This window comes from Panulirus ornatus, chromosome 8, assembly GCF_036320965.1.
Source record: "Panulirus ornatus isolate Po-2019 chromosome 8, ASM3632096v1, whole genome shotgun sequence".
In the NCBI taxonomy this organism is placed as follows: Eukaryota; Metazoa; Arthropoda; class Malacostraca; order Decapoda; family Palinuridae; genus Panulirus; species Panulirus ornatus.
The window spans coordinates 4,285,697-4,311,834 of record NC_092231.1 but is presented as its reverse complement, the minus strand read 5'-3'; the positions used below and the strand labels follow the sequence as shown (position 1 = coordinate 4,311,834).

At 46.3% G+C, this 26,138-nt stretch overlaps 1 protein-coding gene and 1 long non-coding RNA gene across 5 annotated transcripts in view; one reads left to right on the top strand and one right to left on the bottom strand.

Annotated features, from left to right (window-relative positions):
- Window positions 1-26,138, top strand: part of LOC139749760 (alpha-1,3-mannosyl-glycoprotein 4-beta-N-acetylglucosaminyltransferase C-like) — a 138,426-nt gene that overhangs the window by 2,201 nt on the left and 110,087 nt on the right. The gene's annotated exons all lie outside the window — the stretch shown is intronic.
- Window positions 1-26,138, bottom strand: part of LOC139749762 (uncharacterized) — a 301,380-nt gene that overhangs the window by 234,801 nt on the left and 40,441 nt on the right. The gene's annotated exons all lie outside the window — the stretch shown is intronic.

Below are 26,138 nucleotides of genomic sequence, written 5' to 3'. Positions count from 1 at the left end.
TGGTTATGGAGGGGTTGCCTTGCACTTGGGTAAGGGAAGGGAGCGGTGTCCCAGCATGACGAGGGAGGGAAGATGGACAGGGGAGACTTCATTACCCTGTAAGAGGCGAACCGAGTGTACAGTGGACTGCCAGGCTACTATGGGCAAGCACGACAATGGGTCCTGCTTTACAAGCAGCGTCCTGGAAACCAATAGACGGAATGTTTTTAAAGCGCCCAACTATAGATAGAATGTCGAGTGTTGATAGCAGACAATAAAGGGGGGTAAACTGCAAAAACAAGAGAGAGAGATGTAAAAAGAGAGAGTGTATGGCGAGAGGGAGAAATAGATGGCAGAGGGTGGAATGGCAAGAAGGAGTGCATGCAGCGAGCGACACTCACTCACGCACAGACTATCTATAACGAAAAATTGTCCATATATATATATATATATATGAAGGTTTGTTGAATGTGTCTGATGACAGAGTGGCAGATATAGGGTGTTTGGGTCGAGGTGGTGTGCAAAGTGAGAGGGTTAGGGAAAATGATTTGGTAAACAGAGAAGAGGTAGTAAAAGCTTTGCGGAAGATGAAAGCCGGCAAGGCAGCAGGTTTGGATGGTATTGCTGTGGAATTTATTAAAAAAGGGGGTGACTGTATTGTTGACTGGTTGGTAAGGTTATTTAATGTATGTATGACTCATGGTGAGGTGCCTGAGGATTGGCGGAATGCGTGCATAGTGCCATTGTACAAAGGCAAAGGGGATAAGAGTGAGTGCTCAAATTACAGAGGTATAAGTTTGTTGAGTATTCCTGGTAAATTATATGGGAGGGTATTGATTGAGAGGGTGAAGGCATGTACAGAGCATCAGATTGGGGAAGAGCAGTGTGGTTTCAGAAGTGGTAGAGGATGTGTGGATCAGGTGTTTGCTTTGAAGAATGTATGTGAGAAATACTTAGAAAAGCAAATGGATTTGTATGTAGCATTTATGGATCTGGAGAAGGCATATGATAGAGTTGATAGAGATGCTCTGTGGAAGGTATTAAGAATATATGGTGTGGGAGGCAAGTTGTTAGAAGCAGTGAAAAGTTTTTATCGAGGATGTAAGGCATGTGTACGTGTAGGAAGAGAGGAAAGTGATTGGTTCTCAGTGAATGTAGGTTTGCGGCAGGGGTGTGTGATGTCTCCATGGTTGTTTAATTTGTTTATGGATGGGGTTGTTAGGGAGGTAAATGCAAGAGTCTTGGAAAGAGGGGCAAGTATGAAGTCTGTTGGGGATGAGAGAGCTTGGGAAGTGAGTCAGTTGTTGTTCGCTGATGATACAGCGCTGGTGGCGGATTCATGTGAGAAACTGCAGAAGCTGGTGACGGAGTTTGGTAAAGTGTGTGGAAGAAGAAAGTTAAGAGTAAATGTGAATAAGAGCAAGGTTATTAGGTACAGTAGGGTTGAGGGTCAAGTCAATTGGGAGGTGAGTTTGAATGGTGAAAAACTGGAGGAAGTGAAGTGTTTTAGATATCTGGGAGTGGATCTGTCAGCGGATGGAACCATGGAAGCGGAAGTGGATCATAGGGTGGGGGAGGGGGCGAAAATTTTGGGAGCCTTGAAAAATGTGTGGAAGTCGAGAACATTATCCCGGAAAGCAAAAATGGGTATGTTTGAAGGAATAGTAGTTCCAACAATGTTGTATGGTTGCGAGGCGTGGGCTATGGATAGAGTTGTGCGCAGGAGGATGGATGTGCTGGAAATGAGATGTTTGAGGACAATGTGTGGTGTGAGGTGGTTTGATCGAGTAAGTAACGTAAGGGTAAGAGAGATGTGTGGAAATAAAAAGAGCGTGGTTGAGAGAGCAGAAGAGGGTGTTTTGAAATGGTTTGGGCACATGGAGAGAATGAGTGAGGAAAGATTGACCAAGAGGATATATGTGTCGGAGGTGGAGGGAACGAGGAGAAGAGGGAGACCAAATTGGAGGTGGAAAGATGGAGTGAAAAAGATTTTGTGTGATCGGGGCCTGAACATGCAGGAGGGTGAAAGGAGGGCAAGGAATAGAGTGAATTGGAGCGATGTGGTATACAGGGGTTGACGTGCTGTCAGTGGATTGAATCAAGGCATGTGAAGCGTCCGGGGTAAACCATGGAAAGCTGTGTAGGTATGTATATTTGTGTGTGTGGACGTGTGTATGTACATGTGTATGGGGGGGGTTGGGCCATTTCTTTCGTCTGTTTCCTTGCGCTACCTCGCAAACGCGGGAGACAGCGACAAAGTATAAAAAAAAAAAAAAAAAAAAAAAAAAAAAAAATATATATATATATATATATATATATATATATATATATATATATATATATATATATATATATATATATATGTGTGTGTGTGTGTGTGTGTAATGAAGCCAGACCTGAAAGGTTTCTCTGCATCAACCTCACGTTATGTATACTTCCTAGACGTGGATATATGTGCCCATGCGTACGATTATGTACATAAGAGTAGATTTACATGTGATCATGATAATAATAATAATAATAATAATAATAATAATAATAATAATAATAATAATAAAATAATAATAATCTTTCTTTTCTTTTAAGCTATTCGCCATTTCCCGCGTTAGCGAGGTAGCGTTAAGAACAGAGGACTGGGCCTTTTTTGGAATACCCTCACCTGGCCCCCTCTGTTCCTACTTTTGGAAAATTAAAAAAAAAACGAGAGGGGAGGATTTCCAGCCCCCCGCTCCCTCCCCTTTTAGTCGCCTTCTACGAAACGCAGGGAATACGTGGGAAGTATTCTTAATCCCCTATCCCCAGGGATAAATAATAATAATAATAACAACAACAATAATAATAATAATATAGACAACAGTGATACAGAAAGAGGTAAAAAGGATCATCTTTTCCCCAGTCGATGGGATGGTATATCACTGATTATTGATTATCTTCTGTCATGGCTTGGCGCAGCTGGAAGCCGGTGTGGGGCGGAACTGCAGCTCGAGGGCGAGGGATCTTCGATGATAGGAGGTGACGGTGGCGAGATGGTGCATGAGTTTCTTTCCGAACTGTGGGATTATATCCGGGTGGTGGATGCGGGGATGGACGTTGGGAGGATCAGTGTGTCGAGCGCCTTTTGACTGACGGCGCTAGAGGGGCTGAGGAGGATTTTGCATCCTCCTTTCTGCACCTTTTCTAATAGTCTCTGTTGTGTGGTTGACAAGGAGAAGGACCAAGCTTAGGGGAGAGTAGAGTAAGAGAGGTGTATTTGGTTCTTGATCCCAAGCGCTGGGAGTCCCAAGTGTTTCTGAGTCGATGGAAAATGCTGGGTAGTTAGGTATCTGGAGGGTTGGATGATGGCACTGACGTGTTCCCTTCAAACTTAAGTTTTCCGTCCTATGCGACAACGAGAAGCTTCGTGGGCTGGTCACCCTGGAGGAGGCTTGGGCCTCGTGAAACGCTGAGAGGCGGGACAGGGATGGAGGCAAAGCTGCAGTGCATGACTTATGGTCTCGATTTGACTCATGATGATGGTGTTGGCCGTGGTCCAGTCCTCTTGGCTCCAGATGGTGCTCTGAAGGACGACGACCCAGTCGGGAAAGCTGTTGAGGAAGCACAAGGATCCCATCTCTGTGCCCTGTAGAACGACGCAGGCGAGGTACTGGAGGGAGGAGATGGCCCTCTGGCAAGCCTGACGATTCTCACTGAGGAAGCCAGTGGATGAGGCTTTCACCGCAGCCCAACAACAATGGTTTTGTTGATGATTGCACTACAGATGACGAGAGGTCTTGTGTCTGAGAAGCGATTGATAAAAGTCTAGAAAGCTGACGATGGTGTTCGTGGTGGAGGAGGTCCTCGTGTTGTCAAACTGCTGAGGGTGTCTATGGAACTTGCAGCGTCTGCTTAAACTCAATTACACACACAGGGAAAAAAAAGGGACTTTACATAACCCGGGATCTGGGTGATGGCCGCGAGTCGTAACCTCACTGACAAGACTGTGGGCTTGGTGAACGTCTCGTACTGTCGGAGGTGCACGAAGTCTTCCAATCTCTGGGACGCTTCGGCTCATGGAGGGAAGCATTGATAACAGACCCGAAGGATCTGGCTGGCTTAGGGAAGAACTCTTGGTGCAGTTTCATGAGTAAGTCACAGGGCATTTTTATCCTCAGGCCGTGTCACAAGGCAGCGTAAGTGGCTGGCGACTTCAAATTCTTGCTCTGGCTTAGCGGGTGTTGGGCCTCGAAGGGTAGGCTGGGAGGCGGGTGACGTCGAGGTGCGGGAGTCTCTCGCGGATGGTGGGGATACGATCGTTCGTAAGTCGAGCGCTGCTTCCACACTGGGGAGGTGACTGACTTAAGGGAAGGGAGGTGGAATCTGCCAGCTCAGTTCTTCCTGTTTTCCCAACCAGTGGTGTCAGTCTCGCAGGAATCCTCACATGAAAACGACTCGGTACACTGGTGCATGACTCTCGGATGGAGTAATGAGGTGTTGAGAGAATCATTAGTTCATACGTCTCTACGGGGGAAGCAGGACAGAAGAAACAATGAAAACGTAAATGACGGAAAGCAGTTTGGCAGGGGCGAGTGGATGGCCAAAGCGCCAAAAACACCTTACCTCCACACCCCCTCCGGTCTTCACACCACTCACTCAATAGGACAGACGTGGTTCCTTACGGCAGTGTAGCACTACACCCGCCTCACTACACTCGCGGGTGCGTGGGCGATGGAACAGGTTAGTGGTCTTCCATACTGAACTGAAACGTAATCTGCCAAGCTTTTATGATGGCCAAGAACACCACCATCCTCACGGCCAAGAACACCACCATCCTGATGGCCAAAAACAAGAGAGAGAGAGAGAGAGAGAGAGAGAGAGAGAGAGAGAGAGAGAGAGAGAGAGAGAGAGAGAGAGAGAAAGAGAGAGAGAGAGAGAGAGAGAGAGAGAGAGAGAGAGAGAGAGAGAGAGAGAGAGAGAGAGAGTTTTCACGTATCCCTCACAATATCTACGTCGACACGACGTAAACACAACGTGCGTCACAGCCTGCTGTGCCAACGTTATCAAAGATCATTTCGTCCATACGACACCTTGCTATGCGTCCGTACTGATGAAGAGGAGATATCCAGTGAATCGGTTAAATCAGAGTCCACCATGGATGGGGGCGTCCTCTGTTGGTACGCTTCAACAACACGGTAGCTGTTCACTCACTTCGGTGTAGCTGACAAGAGGCTTTCCTTTGTGGTTTATGAAATACAATACTCGGTATTTCATCATCCTCTGGCTCACAGCGCTCCTCTACTTGTCCCTGGGTACGATACCCCTCGAGCAAGACGGTACAACATTTGACTACGGCGGTACAACTCTTCCGGACGATGGTACAACCCTTACGGTACAACCTATCAGCACGACGGTACAACCCATGACCACGATGGTATAAGTCTTGACCACACCGGCAGAACCCTTAGATGTGATGGCGTGACCTTTAACCTTGCTGGTAAGGGTAAGGTCTGGCCATCATACCCAAGGTGGGAACACAGAGTTCAAGGGTCGTACCGTCGAGCCCAAGAGTCGTACCGTCGTGCCCAAGGGTCGTACCGTCGTGCCCAAGAGTCGTATCGTCGTGCCCAAGGGCCGTACCGTCGTGGTCAAGGGTCGTACCGTCGTGGTCAAGGGTCGTACCGTCGTGCTCAGGGGTTGCACCGTCGTGCTACAGGACTCTACCGTCGTGCTCAAGGGGATAACCAAGGAAATTGGGACCATCAGATTTGAATAATAGGTTGCCATTTGACCATTGTTGGGGTTAACTACCCCTCGCGTCCCTCAATATCCACCAATAACCGGGTCCGAAGCGTGTCATTCGCAAACTGGCCACCACCGACCCGTCTCTCTCTCTCTCTCTCTCTCTCTCTCTCTCTCTCTCGTCCACAACACTATATGCACCTCCACATCTCAGGTCTAATAAGACACTTCAAAACCTGGAGAAATCGCACGTTCGGGGCATCATCTGCCACAGAGAAACACGTCGAGGTAATGGTGTCCAACACTCTTTAACAGAGAGATATCATTCCTGATCCTATATATATATATATTTCGTGTAACGATTGGAACGCGTTCCACCACGCACCATCTGCACGCCGTCCCCCCCCCACCCACCCCCACCACCACCTGGGGAGCCAATGGTTCACACCCGTGTGTGTGTGTGTGTATGTGTGTGTGTGGGGGGGGGGGTTGCGTTGCACCGCAGCAACACACTCTCTCTCTCTCATGCTGTGTGTAAGACGAGTGGATGGTCAATCTTTCACCACGACAGCAAGACGCGAGAACCTGTTCTATAGTTATTTCACGACACAGAGAGAGAGGAGGCCTCCTGCAACACGACTGTATGTGGGAAGGGAAGGAAGTTCTGTACATCCGAGCTATTTCTGCCCTACGTGTGTACTGACGTGTGGCACAGATTCTGATGTGTGGCAAATTCTGACGTGTGGCGCAGATTTTGACGAGTGGCGCAGATTCTGACGTGTGGCGCAGATTCTGACGTGTGGCACAGATTCTGTCATAGTGATTCTTAGTTCTTCATTGATAACATATCCAACAATATACGTACATACGTCTTGATATGGTAGATAAAACTAAAGACTATGAGCTCCGAGTACATCGGTTCGATTCCTGGTTGCGGCAGTCGGTCCACAATCAACCCAGCTGTTCATCAACCTTCTAGGACTGGTCGATAAATAAGACACCTGCCTTAGGCTAGGATATATATATATGATATATATATATATATATATGATAGAGTTGATAGAGATGCTCTGTGGAAGGTATTAAGAATATATGGTGTGGGAGGCAAGTTGTTAGAAGCAGTGAAAAGTTTTTATCGAGGATGTAAGGCATGTGTACGTGTAGGAAGAGAGGAAAGTGATTGGTTCTCAGTGAATGTAGGTTTGCGGCAGGGGTGTGTGATGTCTCCATGGTTGTTTAATTTGTTTATGGATGGGGTTGTAAAGGAGGTAAATGCAAGAGTCCTGGAAAGAGGGGCAAGTATGAAGTCTGTTGGGGATGAGAGAGCTTGGGAAGTGAGTCAATTGTTGTTCGCTGATGATACAGCGCTGGTGGCTGATTCATGTGAGAAACTGCAGAAGCTGGTGACTGAGTTTGGTAAAGTGTGTGGAAGAAGAAAGTTGAGAGTAAATGTGAATAAGAGCAAGGTTATTAGGTACAGTAGGGGTGAGGGTCAAGTCAATTGGGAGGTGAGTTTGAATGGAGAAAAACTGGAGGAAGTGAAGTGTTTTAGATATCTGGGAGTGGATCTGTCAGCGGATGGAACCATGGAAGCGGAAGTGGATCATAGGGTGGGGGAGGGGGCGAAAATTTTGGGAGCCTTGAAAAATGTGTGGAAGTCGAGAACATTATCTCGGAAAGCAAAAATGGGTATGTTTGAGGGAATAGTGGTTCCAACAATGCTGTATGGTTGCGAGGCGTGGGCTATGGATAGAGATGTGCGCAGGAGGATGGATGTGCTGGAAATGAGATGTTTGAGGACAATGTGTGGTGTGAGGTGGTTTGAGCGAGTAAGTAACGTAAGGGTAAGAGAGATGTGTGGAAATAAAAAGAGCGTGGTTGAGAGAGCAGAAGAGGGTGTTTTGAAATGGTTTGGGCACATGGAGAGAATGAGTGAGGAGAGATTGACCAAGAGGATATATGTGTCGGAGGTGGAGGGAACGAGGAGAAGAGGGAGACCAAATTGGAGGTGGAAAGATGGAGTGAAAAAGATTTTGTGTGATCGGGGCCTGAACATGCAGGAGGGTGAAAGGAGGGCAAGAAATAGAGTGAATTGGAGTCATGTGGTATACAGGGGTTGACGTGCTGTCAGTGGATTGAAGCAAGGCATGTGAAGCGTCTGGGGTAAACCGTGGAAAGCTGTGTAGGTATGTATATTTGCGTGTGTGGACGTGTGTATGTACATGTGTATGGGGGGGGGGGGGGGGCCATTTCTTTCGTCTGTTTCCTTGCGCTACCTCGCAAACGCGGGAGACAGCGACAAAGTATAAAAAAAAAAAATATATATATATATATATATATATATATATATATATATATATATATATATATATATATATATATATAGATAGATAGATAGATAGATAGATAGATAGATAGATAGATAGATAGATATATAGATAGATAGATAGATATATAGACAGATAACGTTAATGAGATGACTGATCAGGGCATTCGGTTGTCTGTGCCTTCACATGTAACATACAAAAACTTCTTTACATTCCTAGATTTTGTAGATGACCAACCAGACGTGGGAGAGATAATTCTGTCATCCCTGAATGCGTCATGAGACGCGGTCGCCACCAGCGTGTACAACTCCACCCTGCCCTGATGCAGCACAAACGGGGTAACTGCAGAAGCAGCCGCCTCTCTGAGCCAGCCCAAGTCGACTGACATTTTTCCTTTCCTTCAAAGCCTGGGGACCCTACAGAGACAGGGGACCGCTGTATTACCACGACGTCAGCCAGGCAAGAGCGTGGTGGAGCTCAGACCAGCAAGGTGGCCCACTTCATCCTCATCTGTTTGACATTTACTGCTGGTGGACGTGGACTTTAAAACCTGCCCCTCTTCCCGACGCGCAGGGAGGAAGCCAGAGAGAGAGAGTTGCTCAGACGCTTTTCATTTATCATAATCGACTGTGATCGTCCATCAGCGCGCCCTCAGTGAGCGTAACGGACGTACGATCGTCCATCAGCGCGCCCTCAGCGAGCGTAACGGACGTACGATCGTCCATCAGCGCGCACTCAGTGAGCGTAACGGACGTACGATCGTCCATCAGCGCGCCCTCAGTGACGTTAACGGACGTACGATCGTCCATCAGCGCGCCCTCAGTGAGCGTAACAGACGTACGATCGTCCATCAGCGCGCACTCAGTGAGCGTAGCAGATGTATAACCTTTAATTTTCCGAAGCCTATCCTGGCATCTCGGTGGACCGGCTTGTCTGGTCAAGCGAGGCCGTGCAGTCCAAAAGGCTCAACAGGAGATGAGAGGCTTGAAGTACATGCTCGACCAAGAAGCTCTACAGCAGTTACGTTTACGCCCGAACCTCCCGTGAACGTCAACGAAGTACGCACAGAGACCTGCTGGTGGAGTGCCACGTGCCACGTGTACCAGTGCCATCAAGCAGCTGGTGTAATGTCTCAATGTAATAACGAGAGAAGAGAAAATAATACTCAAGAAGCCAGCATCCTACCCGCTCTAATCAGGAGTGTTCCACAGTACTCCCTTGCAACGTCCTCCTCCTCCTCCTCCTCCTCCTCCTCCCGAACAGAAGCGTATGTGAGGGAAGCGAGCGTCATGTTGCTGGGTGAGGTTATTACATGTCTGTGAACAATCGTCCCATGCATGACGTCAGGAGATGTGTGTGTTACTCTGGCTGTGAGTAATGGACCTGCTCAGCCTTACCCCTCAGCTGAAAGTAATTAAGTGGTCACCCGGACAGTCACGTCATTTTCTGTATTTGCTTAGAAATTAAGTTGTCGTTCTTACCGCAGTTAAGAAAGAGCGTTTGTGAATCTAAATGGCAGTAATTGCTAAAGCAGCCATCATATATAAATGCGCCAGCGGCGCCCTCCCCTTTTAACAGACACGATTCCGTATTCCTATTACTCCAACCTAACACTCAACCCTTCCATTTACGAGGGGTGAACTGGGAACGCTCCCTCCTCAACCAAATTGGAAAGCCAAAATATCTACTCACGACATTTGCCGATGAGATGCAACACACTCCTCCTCCTCCTCCTCCTCCTCGTTCATACTGGAAAGCCACAATATTTACACACGACATTTGCAGAAGGGAGGTAACAAAACTACTGAACCCTGGGACTTTTTTTTTACCAGTGGAACAACGGATCGAAGACGGCCCGACCACCCCCCTCGGCGCCACCAGGACAGACAGTCTTCCACCTACACCAAACACGGCTGGCCTCTACAACATACACAGGCCCGGGGGTTTGAAATGACCTAAGTTGTGATGAGTTATCGGAGCGAGACGATGATCCGTTATGGGCAACTGTTTAATTAGTTATCGTATTCTAGGTTACGGTAATTCAACTCCTTAGAGTTACGGAAATAACTGAGCCTGGTTACTAGTTTAAGGCAGTATTAACAGAAGTGGGATAAATGGTTTATTTCATGGCAATATTAAGTGAAGTGGGATGAATGGTTTATTTTACGGTGGTATTAACTGAAGTGGGATGACCGGTCTGATGGGTGACAATTAGAACGGACGTGATTTATATGAGTTTTAACGACACAATTACAACTCTATTAAGACTGTGTTCATAACAGAGCACATTCACGACAACCTGAGAGGTTAACAACTCCTAACCAGAGAGAGAGAGAGAGAGAGAGAGAAAACGAGGTGATCTAAACTCCAGCAATACCTTTAAATTCTAAACGATTCCATCAAAAATCCTTCAGAGTAATTCTACATCCAAAGCTGCTCTCGTAACAGGACTGTGAAAACTTCATAAAGGAAAAAGTCAAACTGTGATGTGGTTTTCACGCTATTCCTTCCGTGTGCACCATGTCTCCCCCCTGACCCAGGATGGATGAAGCAAGGATGACCCAACTGTACACTGAGGATGCCAGACCCGAACAGCAATCACTCCGAGACACAGAGGGGAAAAAAAATGTCCTTGCGCGACAAAATATGTAATCCGTTGCCATCAGTCTATGAATGGCTTCTGGTGGTGTAATGAAGTAACCTATCCCGTGTCCTAAGTCTCCTGCATGGATGAGAGGAAACAGGCCGGTGAAAATATAATTCTTTTAATGCAATTACTCACACACCAAGATGATGTTGCAATGGCCATCTGGATTTATGACGCGAGGTCACTACCACTCGCAGGTAAAGAGGTGGATGTGGGTATCGTCTTAACGGAGCTGAATGCAATTCCGTTGTTTTTGGTTATTTGTACTCAAAGGAACGACAGATTTTCATATAGATATACATATAAGGTTACATCATGTACCCCTATGCATCGATGCTAGAGCCATATAAACCTTAAATGATGTACATTTAACCTCATCTAAATCTAAATTCTTTTTTTAAAAGGGTGCAATTAAAAATGCTTATATAATGGAACGGAAAAATTAAAGAAATCTCCTAAGTAATCATGGACTAAATTAGACCTTATAAATAGAGAGAGAGAGAGAGAGAGAGAGAGAGAGAGAGAGAGAGAGAGAGAGAGAGAGAGAGAGAGAGAGAGAGAGAAGGACGGTACCACCATCCGATCATGACTACAATTCTTTTCTTAATCATACTTTCCCAGGCGTGTGACATCGCCTCTCTGTACCACCTCGAGAGGCACACTAACCGTTCTGGGCCAACGGCGCTACTGTTGCTGGCCGCCTCTTGCCCCAACGGCAGGAACCCCAACCCCAACCTTCCCTTCTGTTTACATCCCTCGTTTTCTGTTCTATTTTACCTCCCGTCACTACGCGACGTATCCTCTTTATCTCCGTTAACACATCAGCTGCGCATCTGTATACTGGCTGTGCGAGCGTCCTCACACAGGGCTTATACGCTAAGCTCTCAAGCTGCATGTCCCTGCTGAGCTCAAGCTGATGGACGGCCGTAGGCAAGAAGTGTAAAAGCCTCCCAGATGCATCTTACGCGGAGGGAGAGAAAAAAATAGAAGAAAGAAAACGAGGGATCGATTACGTAATGGCTCGCTCAATTATTCACTTCAGCTCGCCGGAAAATTTTTCTCTCGACTCCAAAGGCAAAAGTGAGGAAACTTCTGCTCTCAGACCTCATTATGAGGCATTCCTCCGCTCCTTTCAGGTACTGCCATATGAGGTATCTATCCTTTCATGAGAGTACTGGAAAGCGTTTTTGTTTGAAGCCTCTTTATGAGGTATTTACACATCCATCACATTACCAGAAACATTTTGAGTCAGAAACCTCATTATGAGGTACTTACATGTTGATCACAGCACCACAAACATTAGTGTCAGGAACCTCATTATGAGATATTTACACGTTGTTACAATACCAGAAAAATTTCAGCCAGGAACCTCATCATGAGGTACTTAGTATGGTAAATAAGTTGGGCCTTAGCGTAGCAGCACCTGTGCAGTAATCACTGTGATCATGCATTGGTCACCCCAGTCCCCACACACGTGGGTCATGATAAAGGCATCTTGATGACCATCGGTCATCGTAGATCCCGTGCATTATCAACACAAACATCCCTCTCTACTGCAACTATATTCGGCAGAGATATCATTGATTTGAATAACACTTTTGCTGCACTTGCATGAAATACAATCGTGGCAGGAACTATGGACGCATGGTAGTTGTTACTGCAGTAGCAGTAGTAGCAGTAGCAATAATAGAAACAGTGGTGGTATTTAAAGTAGTAACTGTTCTTGCAGCCGTACAAACACAGTATTAATTAGTTACAGAGGCAAGTACAAGTGCCACTCTGGTCGCTCAAACCAGAACAATCAATTCATTACTTTGTGGGTCATGTCGAATACCAATGTTTACATTTCCCACCCTCAGCAAGCGCTACTACTCAGCCCTGTTGACACAACTCACATTCCCTTCACGTCTACCGCAAACAATGGGGTAATCACGTAGCTCTACGTGAGGAGGGAAGGGACCTTAACTCCTCAGCTGTGTGAAATATCCAACACTAGTGCTAGCTGCCTGCTCTGTCCCTCCCCGTACTGAGTAATGTCTCCCTTTTCACCTTATTAGTATTATCGGTTATAATAATAATAACAATAATAATAATAATAATAATAATAATAATAATAATAATAATAATAATAATAATAATAATAAACTACTAAAATGATAATAATGGTGATGATAATAACAATTATCATGATCATCATTATCAATATTTATGGGGGTAAGTGATATCAGGTGAACGAGGGCGCGGAACAAGGCTGTTTACTCCTTTATAGATGGGGTGCTTAGGGAGCTGAATAAGTGGATCTTAGACAAGGGGGCAGGTATGCAGTCTGGTAGGGGTTGGGTGGAGGACTGGGAAGTAAGTCAGCTGCTATTTGCTGATGACACGGCTCTGGTGGCAGATTCGAGTGAGAAACTGCAGAAGCTAGTTTCTGAGTTCGGGAGAGTGTGTGAAAGCGGTCGGTTGAGAGTTGATATCAATAAAAGTAAGGGTGATAAGTTTAACTGGAGGGAGAGACAGTGATAATTTGAATGCAGAGAACCTGGAACAAGTGGAGTGTTTTAGATACCTGAGATTGGACATGCAGCTGAAGTGAACCATACGGCTGGTAAGAAGTGAAAAGGTCTTGGGCACACTGGAGAGTGAATGGAAAGAGAGGTTATTGTCTGTGAAGGCAAGGACAGGTGTGCTTGATGGTATAGTAGTACCGACAGTGTTGTGCGATCTTAGAGCGAGAGAAAGGCGTGCAACTATGAAGAATATGCATGACAGAGCTGAAAGGGTTGTGCTGAAATGGTTTGAACATGTGGCGAGGATGATTGAGGAGAGGTTGATCAGGATGGTATACATATGTAGGAAGTGGACAAAATAAGAAGAAGGAAACTTCGGAGGAGGTGGAAGGCTGGAGCGAAAGAAGCTGTCAGTGTTTGGGACCTGAACATGCAGGAGGTTGTGAGGCATGCAAGGGATAGAGCAAATTGGAGCGATGTGGTATACTGTGGGGGACGTGCTGTCAGCACTCAGGGGAACAGAGGTATGTGAAGCCTGGATGTGGATGATGGGCTCGGGTTTCGATGCATTACGGATGACAGCTACAAAAAAAAAAAAAAAGGCATGCGAGCGAATAAGTCGCTCTTCGTGTCTTCATGGCGCTACACGGTAACACAAACTAGAGTTGAGACAACCTCGGCAAAGTTAATTACCTTTTTTTTCCCACTAACATCTGATATTGCATCTGCAAGTGCATTAACAACTCGCGTACGGAATAAACCTACTGCTCGTACCGACATCCTGATCTGTACACGACGTCAAGTGTGACATTTAACGAGATTAACTTAGGTTTTGAAAGCATCCGCAACGGTCTTTCACGACCAATCAGGGTGAAGGTGGCGACGATGACGTCACGTGGGCGCGCCGTCATGATTGGCGGAGAGGCGTTCCCGCGTAATCTCCTCCTAGCACAACATGGATAATGTAAGTGATGTAATCAATAGACCACTTTCAAAATCAAAATAAAAAAGTGAAAAAAAAGGCTTTCGGTTTCTCGGTCTTGCTATGATTGGCCCGTGAGCTCATGTTTAACATGCGATCAGTCATGTGGCTACAACGCTGACGATCATATTGAAAAGTCAACCCAGCGACAGACGTCAGAGGTATCAAATATTGATTTCTTTTCTTGAATAGTTCGAAGAATGCGTTCTAGCCTTGAAATGTACAAGGGGATACAGTCACTCTCTGACTTTCACATAACAGAATAAAACAGGAATGCTCCCCCTTGCACAACCTTGAAGCATAAGAAAATTTTTATAAAATATGTATATCTTACATGCATATTTTATGTGTTCTCTACCAAAACTTATAAAAAAAAAGCTAACTTACACATTTCTGAAAAAAAAAAACGGGAAACAATATGTTTACTTACGACAATTTTGTATCTCGTTTGGCTTTCAATCCATGAGTAAAACGAAGTTAATTAGGAAGTTCTTCTTGACAATATATGGCTTCCTGATTCGCCTTTGTTCTATGTAGTAAGTATTGATTCAGTGGCTGCGTAGCATATATATGTGAATCAGAGGTAATGGACACCAGTCTATGCAGTATGTGAATCACTGGTGTGGGCAATTAAGCGCATGGAATGTGCACGAGAATCAATGGCTAGGACACATCTGTCAGAACAATACGTATGTGAATCAGAGATTAGGCCACTTCTCTCTATGCATTATGTATGTAAATCAGGGATTACGGCACTTGCGTCTATGCATTATGTATGTGAATCAGGGATTAGGCCACTTCTGTCAATGCATCATGTATGTGAATCAGGGATTAGGCCACTTCTGTTTATGCATTATGTATGTGAATCAGGGATTAGGCCTCTTCTGTCTATGCATTATGTATGTGAATCAGGGATTAGGCCACTTCTGTCTATGCATTATGTATGTGAATCAGGGATTAGGCCACTTCTGTCAATGCATTATATATGTAAATCAAGGATTAGGCCACTTCTGTCAATGCATCATGTATGTGAATCAGGGATTAGGCCACTTCTGTTTATGCATTATGTATGTGAATCAGGGATTAGGCCACTTCTGTCTATGCATTATGTATGTGATTCAGGGATTAGGCCACTTCTCTCTATCATTATGTATGTGAATCAGGGATTAGGCCACTTCTGTCTATGCATTATGTATGTGAATCAGGGATTGGGCCACTTCTCTCTATCATTATGTATGTGAATCAGGGATTAGGCCACTTCTGTCTATGCATTATGTATGTGATTCAGGGATTAGGCCACTTCTCTCTATCATTATGTTTGTGAATCAGGGATTAGGCCACTTCTGTCTATGCATTATGTATGTGAATCAGGGATTTGGCCACTTTTCTCTATCATTATGTATGTGAAGCAGGGATTAGGCCACTTCTGTCTATGCATTATGTATGTGATTCAGGGATTAGGCCACTTCTCTCTATCATTATGTATGTGAATCAGGGATTAGGCCACTTCTGTCTATGCATTATGTATGTGAATCAGGGGGTGTTAGGACATTTCTCTTTATACAATCTCTATGTGTATCAGCATTATACAGCGCTTTCATCTTGACTCCACCCAATACACGCAGTTAATCAAATGCATCAACTTCACAACACCAGCCAGGTCCCAGTGCCTGGTGCGTCACAAGCCACAACCGGTTTAGAACCAGTTCACTGACGTCCTGGCGCCCCTCGTGTACGTCGAGGCACGTTCACAACGCACCCACCTACATGGGACTGCGTTCAGGCATGTTCATAACGCACCCACCTACACGAGACTGCGTTGAAGGCACGTTCATAACGCACTCACTTAACGGGGCTACGTTGAAGGCAAGTTCATAACGCACTCATATACACGGCACTACGCTGAAAGCACGTTCATAACGCACCCACCTACACGGGACTACGTTGAAGTTACGTTTCTAACGCACCTACCTACCTACACGGGACTGAGTTGAGGCACGTTTCTAACGCACCCACCAACATGGGACTGAGTTGAAGGCACGTTTATAACGCACCCACCTACATGGGACTGAGTTGAGGCACGTTTATAAGGCACCCACCTACATGGGACTGAGTTGAGGCACGTTTCTAACGCACCCACCAACATGGGACTGAGTTGAAGGCACGTTTATAACGTACCCGCCTACATGGGACTGAGCTGAAGGCGACGATATGAAAAATTGGACTTCTAAAGGGAACAAGACCGTTTCATCGAACACGACTTTCTCCTGCTGGGCTTCGGGTCTTCAATCACCCTAATATCTCACCTTTGACTTGATTGTCAGTACATAAATTCCAGTTTTCTTTGAGAGCACACACACACACACACACACGACGTGAATAGAACATGGGAGACGGGTCTGTAGAAAAAGAAATGAGACGGAGACCAATTTCCTCCGACCGGGTCATATACAAACAAGCTCTAACAACGCTCGGTGGCTAATGGGCGAGTTGGGGTGATGACCGCAGTCACGTGAGAGAGTATGATAGACAGGGTCGAATGGGTCGGGTGTTAACGTGTTGTTAAGAGAGGCTCACCGCGGCTGCGACAGGTTCATCTTTGCTTCAAGTGGTTCATCACTGCTTCAAGTGGTTTATCTTTACTTCGAGAGGTTTATCTTTGCTTCATGTGCTTTATCATTGCTTCAAGTGGTTCATCATTGCTTCAAGTGGTTCATCTTTACTTCGGGAGTTTTATATTTGTTTCATGTAGTTCATCTTTGCTTCAAGTGGTTCATGTTTGCTTCAATTGGTTCATCTTTGCTTCGAGAGGTTTATCGTTGCTTCAGGTGGTTCAACTTTGCTTCAGGTGGTTCATCTTTACTTGAGGCGGTTCAGGTACAGACAAACGCTGCTCGCGATCTGTTCAAGAACGACCCAGCACAAGATTCGAAGCGACTCAAGTCAGCCAGAGTTGAACGACCTCCTGAAAATAAATATACACGTTGTGTCACCACTCTGATCCCACATATACAGCTTCCTGGGATGCCATGTCACCACTCTGATCCCACATATACAGGTTCCTGGGATGCCATGTCACCACTCTGATCCCACATATACAGGTTCCTGGGATGCCATGTCACCACTCAGATCCCTCACATCAGTTAGCACGTGTCATCCAGATGTGTGGTGACGGCTGCAGCAGCCTTCCTCCGCCACCTGCATCAGGCACCATCATGCCCTCACCCTCGCCCTTGTCGTGCCACTGTGTACATGGCAGCTGGTGGTGTGCGGACCGACCCGCAGATCCCCATCCTTCAAAATACGTCTCGAAAATAAATGGCAGATACGACCCACACACAAGAGTCGAAGTGGGTTCCCCCAACACACACGTCTCCTCGTCTCTGTAAACACACAGGAGCCACTGATTCCACGTGAAGATGCACGTGTGGTGTCCCACTGTTTTTTCCAGATGTTACACCCACTAACGCGAAGGAACAGGATGCACTAGTTCGACCCCCCCCCCCCGTTGTGTGTGTGTGTGTGTGTGTGTGTGTGTGTGTGTGTGTGTGTGTGTGTGTCCCAATCGTTTACTTACGATGTCTCACGACTGAAGGAGCAGATAGTGAATCACTTTTACCCCCAGATGCTGCATACAAACTCCTACATCTGGGTAAGTTCTGGAGGTCAGGGAGGGAGGGTGGGGGTCAAAGGTCAAGGTCATGATAGGGGTTATTCATTTCGGAGGCACAAAAACCCACATGCACAGAACGCGTGATTTACTAAGACAATTTTCCCTGCTGGATACTGAAATGCCAAAAGGCACGAAATTGTAGTCGACACAGCCGAGTACAAAGTTATAATTAGCAGACTCCAACTCGGAGGAGTTATGTAATTAGCAGACTCCAACCCGGAAGTAATATAATTAGTAGGCCCAACCCCGGAAAAGGTAATGTAATTACCAGACTCAAACCCGAAGCAATATAATCAGCCAGATTGAAACCCGAGGTTAATATGAATACATACCCGTAGAAGCAATACAAACAACCAGATTGAAATCTGGATTGATACTGTCAGCAGACTCAACCCCGAAGTAATGTAATTAGCAGACTCAACCCCGAAGTAATGTAATTAGCTGACTCAAATTCGCAGGAGGACTATAAGTGGGAGATTCAAACTCTTAAGCAATAACAATCATGAGACTCGAACCCAGGGAAGAAAGATAATCATAAGGCTCACATCCAGGAATGATGTCCTGCACCTTCAGAAAAAATTTTTAAAAAAATCACAAAGTTTACCCTCCCTGACAATGTAAATACACGAAAGCTCTCAAGTTTACCCTCCCTGACAATGTAAATACACGAAAGCTCTCAAGTTTACCCTCCCTAACGATGTAAATACACGAAAGCTCTCAAGTTTACCCTCCCTGACGATGTAAATACACGAAAGCTCTCAAGTTTACCCTCCCTGACGATGTAAATACACGAAAGCTCTCAAGTTTACCCTCCCTGACGATGTAAATACACGAAAGCTCTCAAGTTTACCCTCCCTGACGATGTAAATACACGAAAGCTCTCAAGTTTACCCTCCCTGACGATGTAAATACACGAAAGCTCTCAAGTTTACCCTCCCTGACGATGTAAATACACGAAAGCTCTCAAGTGTACCCTCTCTCACGATGTGAATACACGAAAGCTCTCAAGTTTACCCTCCCTGACAATGTAAATACATGAAAGCTCTCAAGTTTACCCTCCCTGACGATGTAATTACATGAATGCTCTCAAGTTTACCCTCTCTGACGATGTGAATACACGAAAGCTCTCAAGTTTACCCTCCCTGACGATGTAAATACACGAAAGCTCTCAACACTTTGTATTTTCCGACTGGATCTTGCCATGCGAAAGCCGCGCTGATGCCCGGATAGACAGATAGAAGACTGGAGATGCAAGATGATTATGGGACACGCAAGAAGGAGGGGAGTGGTTGGTTCCAACACCATGGAAATAATAGAAGTCGAAGGAATATGGCAATGTCAGGACGAGACAGACCGATCGCACCAGTTCTGGGTTGGTGCCTCCTCTCCTCCATCTCAGGGTAACCAGTATATCATTCGCGAACCACTTCCTCAAAACCGAGCCCCTCCCAGGTTACGGACGGACGCCGCGCAAATACAGTAATGCAGAGAGAGAGAGAGAGAGAGAGAGAGAGAGAGAGAGAGAGAGAGAGAGAGAGAGAGAGAGAATTAAGCAGGTTTCTGTAGCGGCGAGGCACGCGCCGGCTGCCATACGTACGTAACCACGCACTCAACGGCGACTCGGCTCCCCATTTGAGCGCGAGAGGGCGACGCGTTCGCGTCCGCAGGCGGCCGATAGGTAACGAAGCCACAAGGCCCCCCCCCCCCCCTCCTCTCTCTCTCTCTCTCTCTCTCTCTCTCTCTCTCTCTCTCTCTCTCCAAGCCACCACCGCCGAGGCCCTGCGGCGCGCGCGCGCGTGTGTGTGTGTACACCCGGCGATGTATGTGAACGCGTAAAAGCCGATTTCCGCTAAAGCTGGCGAGGTACGTAGCTCCCAGGACACACTCGCCGCCCCCTCGGCACGCCAGATGAGGTCAAAACTTGGACGTTGATTCCTCTCTCTCTCTCTCTCTCTCTCTCTCTCTCTCTCTCTCTCTCTCTCTCTCTCTCTCTCTCTCTCTCTCTCTCCACCCGTTCCTCCTTAATCCAATTTTCATCCCGTGCACTACACTGCTAACCTGTCCGACGAGAAATATTCTCACACACACACACACAAAAAAAAAATCTTTATCCTGATTTCTCGATAAATTTCAAGCACACAGTGCACACAATGGTGGAGGAGTACAGACGAGAGAGAATATCTCGCAAAAGGAGCTCGGAAAAGGTAAACAGGTCGCTCCTTCCAACAGAAGCTGCCAACAAAGGAACGATGTTTATCTGGTAATCTGCCGGAGTATTATATATAACGTGAGATGAAGCTTTATACAACACATGAGAGCCTCATACAAACAGCGCCCGAGTCTGTATATAATAAACCCCTGGATATACACACAGCCCCTAAGTGCTCCTGAGTGACCAGCCGGCACTGTTAAAAGCAAGTCTGAGACACTCGCAAACTTGAGTCTTAAAGCAAGTCTGAGATACTCGCAAACTTGACTGAAGCAAGTCCGAGACACTCACAAACTTGAGTCTTAAAGCAAGTCTGAGACACTCACAGACTTGAGTCTTAACCGTGGATGCAGCTCATCGCTGGAAATAAGACTTGAGGTTCACCACCAACGGGGAAGTAACGCTATTTCCAGCCACCTCTCGATGGGACGTGGTGGTCGCTCCATGGCCCCGGCTTGGAGAAGCTGTACACAACTTTCATAAGAAATGAGGGACGGATCGGTCTACTTCACATGGAATGAGGGACGGATCTGTCTGCTTCACGTGCAATGAGGGACGGATCGGTCTACTTCACACGGAATGAGGGACGGATCTGTCTGCTTCACGTGGAATGAGGGACGGATCGGTCTACTTCACATGAAATGAGGGACGGATCTGTCTACTTCACACGGAATGAGGGACGGATCTGTCTGCTTCACGTGGAATGAGGGACGGATCTGTCTACTTCACATGGAATGAGGGACGGATCGGTCTACTTCACATGGAATGAGGGACGGATCAGTCTACTTCACGTGGAATGAGGGACGGATCTGTCTACTTCACATGGAATGAGGGACGGATCTGTCTACTTCACATGGAATGAGGGACGGATCGATCCACTTCGTCAAAACTGAGGGACCAGCCGTCGCGCTGAAGTGAGTGTGTGCGTGGAGACGACTTCTTGACCCTGAACAAATACATTGGGATCGTAGACTTCCTCCACCATCCCTCTGACTGACTGACTGACTCCCACCACCACATGCAACGCAGTCGTTGACCCTCCTCCTCCTCCTCCTCCTCCCACACCAACCCTGTTCTCGTCATAAACGGATTGACACGTCACTGGCAGACCAGCTCTGTGACCCGGATTGATCTAAGGATCCGGCAAGATGGACTGCTGGACGGAAGCTATATATATATATATATATATATATATATATATATATATATATATATATATATATATATATATCAAGTCTTGCCCATTCCTCTTCCCACTTCCTGAATACCGGGCTATTCTCCCGATGTCTTGTCCATACCCGCCAACTTTTAACATTAAGATTTTTTTTTTTCCCTCCAAGTCGAAGGATGATCAAAATCATAACATTCCTGTGAAACGAAGTTTTTTTTAACGTTTCAGCTGGAGAGAGAGAGAGAGAGAGAGAGAGAGAGAGAGAGAGAGAGAGAGAGAGAGAGAGAGAGAGAGAGAGAGACCCAAGGCTCGCCTGATGACGAAGGAAAATGGACAAAAATACGTATATCATTTTGTATCGTATTATCATTTCCTCTCTCTCTCTCTCTCTCTCTCTCTCTCTCTCTCTCTCTCTCTCTCTCTCTCCTACCTGTGTACCCTTCCTTGGTATACTTCATTCTAGCGCTAAATTAAGGCGTGGGATATATATATATATATATATATATATATATATATATATATATATATATATATATATATACACACAGTGATGTGTTCCCCGGGCTCGGTCTGCTGGTGGTAACGCCAGGTGCGAGGTATGGCATCTTCGATGGAGTAATATCATCAGCGGAGGAAGACACTACAGCCTCGTGGAGGACCGTTCCTCCTGAGGGAGACCATCTGACCCTGCTCCCGCATGGAAGAAAACCTAGTGTTACATATTCCATATAGTATATATGTATATATAAAGTATGTGTGTGTGTGTGTGTGTGTGTGTGTGTGTGTGTGTGTGTGTGTGTGTGCAATCATGTAACGCAGCAGTTATATGGGGTAGGGTATAAAGATTTCTACCTCCATATTCCCTGCGTGTCGTAGAAGGCGACTAATTGGGGCTGGGCGGGGCGGGGCGGGGGCTGGAACCTCCCCTCCCCCATGTATTCCAATTTCTAAACGAACACAAGGAGCGAGCAGGGAGTGCTCATCCTCCTCGAAGACTCAGGCTGGGGTTTCTAAGCATGTGTGGATGTAACCACGATGAGGAGAGAGAACAAGACAATAGGAGGTATGTTTGAGAAGAGAAACCTGGATGTTCTGGCTCTGAGTGACACAAAGCTCAAGGGTAAGGGGGAAGAATGGTTTGGAAACGTCTTAGGAGTAATGTCAGGGATTCATGAGAGGACAAGTGCTAAGGAATGTATATACTTGCATATCATTTAAAATGTATACATATACATCAGATAAATCATTCAAACAGTATTTTCAACATGAGGGCCATGTTATTCTCCGTCCCTTGGCCTCCCAGTGATAACTAACACGTTCACTGACTTACCCCCAGCCAGCGTTGTTGCCAACCGTAAGGATGAGGCATCGAACGACCCCCCCCATTACCTCCTCCCTCCACTCCCAGGTCCCTCCCATACCCCGTCATTAACATCTTGGTGTCTCACTGTAACCCACTCGGCAGTCGCGAGGCACGGGAGGGGGGAGGAGAGACATTAAGACTGAGGAATGTGAAGGTGCTAATGACCCGACCCGGGGATATGCCACACCACCTCCCTCCTCCTCCTCCTCCTCCTCCTCCTGCTGTAGATAAGAGCCTGGAAGCGCCTTATCCCCAAAACTGTTCCGTTCCCCTCGGAACTCAAGTCTGAAAGCCATTTAGAAGTTCACGAGCGCCGAGGTTTTTGCTTCGTAGGCTGTGAGGTGGTTACGCCGGTAAGCAGCAGTTCTCCATCCTAGCCCCCCTGACTTAAACCACTCTAACTTCCATTAATCTTCCAAAGCATCTGATTAAGAAATATCATCTGCAGGGGCGCCCCATACATTCACGTGGCCATTAAGGCCCCAATCAGATTGTCACACACGTGCAATATTGAGAAATATTGGCCGGCGTAACACAAAAAAAAAGGTAATAAGTTAAGGACACATACGCACAACGATATACGCCAAGCGGGACAATAATATTCGTGACAGTGTCTAAGAGAAATATTCCCCTCCCAAGTCCCTGGTTCAATACAGTCGTCATACGTGGATCTAATCATATATTCTGGAGGCTCGTTCCTGCTTCGAAAGTCGGGTACAAGGCCAATCTTCGCTCCCGCTTTCTCCGCTCAGTTAAGCCGTCGTAGAAGAAATGCTCCCTCACGTCTCTCAGTATACACACACACACACACACACACACACATGCTGATCCTGTTGTTCCGACCTTATTCGTTTTCTTCCCCCCTGCCTGAGTCGGGAGATCGAGGGCTTTCATCGTCTCCTTGTGATTCTTTTTTTTTCCCTACTCAGTTCTGCCACCTCGGCCCGCAGCCCTACGTGGCTAAGGCAGACCCTGATGATGATCCAGTAATCTCTTGAGAGCATTTGTTCTGTGTGATGTTAAATATTATTATCAACTTAACGCCATTTCCTGTCCTTTATTCATGTCGCTCTTACCTCTTTCCTTTAGCGATATAATACACATTATTCAACATTCTATACATATATATATATATATATATATATATATATATATATATATATATATATATATATAGATAGATAGATAGATAGAGAGAGAGAGAGAGAGAGAGAGAGAGAGAGAGAGAGAGAGAGAGAGAGAGAGAGAGAGAGAGAGAGAGGCCTGCCAAAACTACCTCCGCCTCCGTCAGGAGACCAGTTGCTGAAGGGCCTCCGTTCGTCGTGTGCTATTTTTTTTTTTTTAGAAGTCCTTTTACGTTGGTCAATAACGAGAACGTTACACAGGTGATGCTGACGAGCGAGTTGGGAGGGGTTTCTGATAATGTTCACACACACACACACACACACACACACACACACACACACACACACACACCGCCACCTTCCTCGCGCCAGCAGCTCCAAATGGTATGGTCTGAGTCACTGCATGTCTTGGTACGGAGCAGTGAAAGGTCGTCACACTGCTTTCACTGTTTTCCTTTGTCTTTTCTCCCAAGTGCCTGCGTCTGCAAGGAAGATCCAGTAGCCATTAAACTTTATTGTTGAGTTACGTTCCCATCCATCTTAAGGTCTGTGTCGCAAAACGTTCTTGCCCCGGGGGGTTAAGCAGAGACCTCGATAGCAGCACTGCTTACTGCAGCAGCAGAGGTCCAGCGGTTCCATGGCACCTTGTGCCCCTCACCAGATCCCCTGCAGGCTCCATGTGTGTGTGTGTGTGTGTGTGTGTGTGTGTGTGTGTGTAGTTCTTATTTCCCGTGGCTGTACTCCCGCGGGACTTCCAGATGCACCAGACATTTGCCACTGGCTTACGTCCCGAAGCTTACTCCCATAATGGGAACGGTTATGGAGAAGCAGAATACAGTTCTTAAGTGAGTTTTAGTAAAAAAGGAATCGATGTAATATTTGGGGAACATAGCAGAAAGGCAAGATACAACTCTTAAATGACTTTAGTCAAAGGAATCATAAGGTAATATTTCCTGTATCTGTCTCAGTAAATACTTTTGCATCTATTGTATCTTGTAGAGAATCACACGTGACCATAAAGGGTCATTCAAACAGCAACAGACCATTGGATCCTTTCGAGGACTGGTGGCTCCTTTCGATGCTGCCTGTGGTACTGGAAGAGATCGGAAACTCATGATTTAGAGTGGTAGGAGGAGAGAGAGAGACACACACACACACAGAGGAGTCAAAGTGATATACCTGTCAACATTTTGACGTAATTATGGAGACGCAAAGTAAACGTCAGTCGTGAACGTAGTCTTACGTTTCAAACGTATCTACGGCGCTCCTTACAACTACCCTAACTCGCCCATCAGGCCCCCATGCGTCAACATTACTGCCGCAGGGAAAAAGTACTTTCTCCCCGCTGCTGAAGGTCTTGTATTTGCCTACCAGCTTGTGTCCGTCATTGCGAGGGATGTCAGGCAAATCTAGGCTTAAGTAGCTTGTTATATAGAGACCATCGAGGCATTTGATAACACTGAACATCTGTACTGTATCAACCATACTCTTCTCTTTTCCGAGCTAAACGGATGTAAGACGCTTCCTCGGTTCTCAAGAGCTGCTTCTCAGTCCGGGAATCATCTTGGTGGCTCGCCGTTGTACTTTCCCCATCCCATCAATGTCTTTGTTTATTTCCATACTTGATCGCCATTTCCCGCGTCGGCAAGATAGAGCCAGGAACAGACGAAGAAAGGTCACATTCGCTCACTTTTGAAAATAAAAAAAAGACCGAGGGAAAAGAATGGAATGAAATAGCGTCGCAATATAGCAAGAGGCATTTGAAAATAAGAAAAGAAGAGAAGGAATGGAACTAAACAGCTTCGCAGTAAAAGTGAGGTGGTTGAAGATAACTATAACATAATATGCATGCAAATACAGGGTTGATGAGGGACGGGCGTTGTAGCACGGTATGGGGGGAATACGAGACGTCCTCTCCCCTCTTGCTTACATGACGGAGTACTTGTTGACGTCCCCCGGAGGCCATTCACCACATCATGAGGCACTGGACTCCTCATGTTTGTAACCATCACCACATCATCATGAGGCACTGGGCTCCTCATATTTGTAACCATCACCACATCATCATGAGGCACTGGGCTCCTCATGTTTGTAACCATCACCACATCATCATGAGGCACTGGACTCCTCATGTTTGTAACCATCACCACATCATCATGAGGCACTGGGCTCCTCATGTTTGTAACCATCACCACATCATCATGAGGCACTGGGCTCCTCATGTTTGTAACCATCACCACATCATCATGAGGCACTGGGCTGGTCATGTTTGAAACCATCACCACATCATCATGAGGCACTGGGCTGGTCATGTTTGTAACCATCACCACATCATCATGAGGCACTGGGCTGGTCATGTTTGTAACCATCACCACATCATCATGAGGCACTGGGCTGGTCATGTTTGTAACCATCACCACATCATCATGAGGCACTGGGCT